This window comes from Bombina bombina, chromosome 6 (genome assembly GCF_027579735.1).
Source record: "Bombina bombina isolate aBomBom1 chromosome 6, aBomBom1.pri, whole genome shotgun sequence".
NCBI classification, from domain to species: Eukaryota; Metazoa; Chordata; class Amphibia; order Anura; family Bombinatoridae; genus Bombina; species Bombina bombina.
In genome coordinates, this window is record NC_069504.1 from 904,932,371 (window position 1) to 904,937,941 (window position 5,571).

Here is a 5,571-nt window from a genome sequence, read left to right on the forward strand (position 1 = left end):
TTAGTTTAAAGTGGCTTTTTTTTTTATAATCTTCTGTGACCATAACATTGATCGATTCCATTCATTTCCCTGATAATTGAGTTGACTGTAGATAGATCATCATACTGTAGTATGAGCAATTAAGTGAGGAGTAGAAGGGTACAAAAGTTTAAAGTGGCTTTTTTTTTTTTTTTAATTAACTGCTGTGACGCATAACATTGATTCCATTCCATTTAAAATCTATTTTTAGATAATGATAATTTTTATTATATATAAAATATATCATTGAGTTGAGTGTAGTAGATAGTATATTGCTCTTGATTCAGAACAGAAATTAAATATATTAATTTAATGAAGAAAACAGGTGGTGTTTTGTTTTGTTTTTTAACTTTTTATGATGTCCCTTACTGTATGTGGTCTTTCCAAAAAGTAGAAATGGTCTCCCCTGCCACCCCCTACGTCTATTTTTTCCTCCCTCCCACCGCCTTATTCTATAACTTTTATGTTCATTGTTCAACCAACAGCAAGGACTGCCTGTGAGTTGCCTCCAAATTCTAGTATCAAGTTCAACAAAGTCAGCCAACACATGTGGTTCCAGAATATATTGCATCCTGTTTCTTCTACAACATCAAGGTCATCCACATCCTGCACTGCATCCTTTTTTTTTTCTTCTACAACAAGGGCATCCACAACATCCTGGAGCCTGTGTCTTCTACAACAGCAAAGTCATCCTGCAAGTGCACTGCAAGCCTGTGTCTTCTACAACAGCAAAGTCATCCTGCAAGTGCACTGCAAGCCTGTTCTACAACAACAAGGTGAGCCACATTCAGCCAGTGTGTTCTACAACAGCAAGGTCACCATTCAGCCAGTGTCTTCTACAACAGCAAGACCATTCATACAAAGCCAGTGTCTTCTACAACAGCAAGGTCATTCATACAAAGCCAGTGTCTTCTACAACAGCAAGGTCAGTCATACAAAGCCAGTGAAGTGTCTTCTACAACAGCAAGGTCAGCCCTCCAGAGCCAGTGTATTTTACAACTGCAAAGTCAGTCTCCTCCAATGAAAGACTGTGTTGCCTCATTCTCAAATAAAGATGATGAGCAAACCCATTGTTGTATTCTTTATATTCAATTCATTACAAGTAAGCCTGTGGTCTCTTGACTCTCAATCAATGTGACTGCATCATCAAGCCCATTGTTGTCTTTATATTTAAATGCAAAAGCCTGTGGTCTCTTGTCTCTCAATCCAGGTGACTGCATCATCAATCCCATTGTTGTCTTCTTTATATTCTTCAAGTGCCGCAAGCCTGTAGCCTCTTTAATATCAAGGTAACTGCATCATCAATCCCATTGTTGTCTTCTTTATATTCTTCAAGTGCAACAAGCCTGTGGCCTCTTCAATCAAGGTGACAGTATCATCAAGCTAATTGTTGTCTTCTTTATATTCAAGTGCAAGCCTGTGGTCTCTTGTCTTAATTGCAGCAGAAGCAGATCATCCTCCTTCTTGATCCAAAATAATTGAGATTCAAAAATCTTTAGGAAGATTTTTCAAGATACTAGCATCATCAGAGCTAAGATGTAACAGCTAACTTCATAATCAAGCCCATTTAATTGTTGTCTTTCTATTCAAGTGCAAGCCTGAGTGTGGTTTCTTGTCTCTCATTATGCCACCCTACTGATCCTGGCAGCGTGTGCGGTAATATAAATCTCTCTTTTTTTTGTGCCAGCTGGTAGTGTGTGCGGTAGATAAAATTCAAGATGAGTTCTGATCCAGAGCTGTCCGTGTCCAACAATGATGATGATTATGATGACTTGCTGTTGCCAAAGAGAAATTCAACATCAGTTGTTTGGGAATATTTTGGATTCAGAAAAGATGTGACACAGAACCAAGTAATCTGCAAGATTGTGGAATGAGTGTTGCAACAAAACGAAGTAACACAACAAACCTGTTCCAGCACTTTAAAAAATGGCATAAGGAAATCTTTGAACAATGTATGGCAAAAAAAAAACACAGGCAGAGAAAAGATAACACCAAAAAGTTGTGAAGGTAAAGTTGAGCAGAAAGTGCACCAATCAATCATGAAGGCATTTGCAAGTACATCACCATATGCGAAGAACTCAAAAAGGCATATAGAAATAACCTACGCTATTGCATATTATATATTTAAAGACATGGTGCCTGCATACACGGTTAGTAACAAAGGCTTCAAAAAAAAAAATTAATGAGTCCGCTGCGCCATCTCTGCAACTTGAATAAGCCATAGTATCATAGCAGAACAGCTACCTGCTTTCTCCCTCCATTGATAGTGAGAAAAACTCTCTGCAATGGTGGGAAAAACTACATCAGATGAACTTTCCCAAATTAAGCAAGCTTGCACAAAAAATATATTTGTGTTCCTGCAACTTTAGCACAGGAGGAAATGTGGTGACCTGTCAAAGTTACGATTACCATTTTGGATTTAAAATTAACCTTAACCAGTCCACGACCAGCAGTAATTATTAAAATCCAATTATTTTTTTTAAAGTTATATATTTATGTTATTCTCCGATTTTAAATATATAATATAGGAAATATTATATATAATATATTAAGTTATTACATAATATTACTAAATTATTTCCTAGTACTACAAATTACAAATCATCAGAATTTCTTCCTGGGCCCTCCTTTTACAAGCTCTACAGCTTATAGTTTGCACTTAATGTGTCACTCACTATGACTAACCCACCCATTATATTGTCAGGTCAAATTACTTCTTGATTCACATGTCCCTTCTGTGTGAAACTGCGCATGCACTTAGTGCACTGACTGCAGTCTGGCTGTAGGGATGGCCAATGCCATAACCAGGGCATGTTCCAATGTTTTGTATTGTATTCACAGTTTTATTTTGGAAAATGTAATGTACTCTTACTGTACAATGCTGCAGTGCTGCTGCATGGATGTTAAAATGTTAACAACAGGTTGCAAGATTGACCTTGTCAATGCCACATCCCTCATGTTTTCCTGGACAGTCACTCAGCTAAATGACTAACACATGAAGCAGTGTGCATTGTACTACCTTCACTACACTTAGAAACACAAATCATCAGACAGTCAAATCAATCAAATAGTCAAATAGTCAGGTCAGCAGTTTTCAGGTTTCTCCATGCATACACTGCTTCATTTGTTACTCATAGCACAGCTAGACTGACTGCCAAAGAAAACATGGACAATGTGGTAAGAACTGGTCAGCTAATTTCATTTCAATTAGCTTTGTGTGTCTTGAGTTCACTTGTTTGTATTATGTACTCTCTAACTATAACTGTTCTTAGTGTACTGTTATGTACTACAGAATAGTTGTGTGTCTGATGTAATATGACAGGCAGTACAGGATGTCAGGATTGACCTTGTCAGTGCCACATCCCTTATGTTTTCCTGGACACAGTGCACAATCACTCAGCTAAATGACTAACACATGAAGCAATGTGCATTGTACTACCTTTACTACACTTAGAAACACAAATCATCAGTCCGTCAAATCAATCAGTTAAAAATCAAGTCAGCAGTTTTCTCCATGCATACACTGCTTCATTTGTTACTCATACCACAGCTAGACTTACTGACCAAGAAAACATTAAAAATGTGGTAAGAACTGACCAGGTAATTTCATTTCAATTAGCTTTGTGTGTCTTGAGTTCAATTGTTTGTATTATGTACTCTAACTGTTCTGTTATGTACTACAGAATAGCTGTGTAGTGTGTGATGCAATATGACAGGCAGAGCAGGATGTCAGGATCGAATTTGTCAGTGCCACATCCCTCATGTTTTCCTGGACAGTGACAGTTAGCTGTGTGTGCATTGTACTACCTTTACTACGCTTAGAAACACAAATAATGCTGCTGGTCCAACACTTTTCAGGTTTCTCCATGCATACACTGCTTCATATATGTTACTCATACCACAGCTAGACTGACTGCCCAAGAAAACATGGACAATGTGGTAACAACTGGCCAGCCAATTTCTTTTCAATAAGCTTTGTGTGTCTTGAGTTCACTTTTGTATTATGTACTACTAACTCTACTCTAACTATAATTGTTCTTAGTATTCTGTACTACAGCTACAGCTGTAAATTAATGTAATATGACAGGCTGCAGGATGTCAGGATTGACCTCGTCAATGCCACATCCCCCATGTTTGCCTGGACAGTCACTCATATAAATTAATAACACATGCAGCAGTGTGTTCATTGTACTACCTTTACTGTACTTATACACAGACAAATCATACTGCTGTAAAGTCAGCACTTTTCAGGTTTCTCCATGCTTCCACTGCTTCATATGTTGATCATAACACAGCTAGACTGACTGCCCAAGAAAACATGACAATGTTGTGTGTCAGAAGACCTAAGAACTGGCTAGTGGTAACCACAGCACAGGCAGCTAATTTTATTTTAACTATTTTGTGGTTTGTATTTTTATGCTCCCAGAGTGTATTGGCCATTGAGAAACATGTACATTAAGATTCTGTAGTGTTAAATACATTTTTAAATGAGAAATTAAGGCGTTTTAGTCATTTTTAATAAAATTGCGATTAAAACCGCAAACCACATTTTTTTGGGTCGAAAATCGTTATTTTTATTTTTGCCCATATCGCCCAGCCCTAACGCAATGGTAAATGTTTTTAAAAAGAAGCGTTTTTGTAAAGTTTAAATAAAGTGCCCCTGTTTTTAAGATTATTTTTAGATACTGGGCAGTAATTCATTAATCTTTACAATCACTTCAAATACAAGGTTATCACAGAGGTGAAAAGTATTAATATAGCCGTGTTGGTTATGCAAAACTGGGGAATGGATAATAAAGGAATTTCTCTCTTTAAACAACAATTCTAAAGTAGACTGTCCCTTTAAGAGATTTTTCCTTACAGGCAAATTCTCAGATGTTAGCCTTTTCTTACAACCGCACGTAGAACCAGCAGAGCTATCTCCTGTAGCATGTGCTTTCACTGAATGCCAGCATTTTCTGGAGGGCTAAGCAAACCCAATCTATATGATCACTCATTACTACGGGTATAGCTCCACTAGATATAGGAGGTGAAGGGGTAAACACAGAACAGCCTGAAGTGGCGTTTTCACGCTTTTATACATTTGTTTCTTACAGTAGGTGTCTCCATGATCTTCTTTAAAGGGGCATTGTAATATAATTGTATAGTGGGCCTTTTGATACTAGCATACATGTCAGCAATTAACTGCTACAAATATTACTAAAACATTTAGCTTTTAGACTGATTTTAAATTGGATATTTGTCATTTTTTATAGATACAAAACATAATCAATAAGCACTGCATTGTGAAAGATCACAATAGAAAATATATATTTTAAATGCATTTAAAGCTGTCATTCTGTTTTACACAGTTTTGCAGCCCAGAGACATGACCCTTAAACAGCACTAAATTTGCGGTGGCCAGTTAGAGACAAAGGAATGTTGGCACTGATCAAACAATCACTGTGTATGATGCTGCATGTCAGGGTAATGACTTATCAAGAAATACACTTTATTTGACAGGCAATTGGAAAAAAAATCCAAGATAAATTACTGAAAAATGTGGGCAAAATA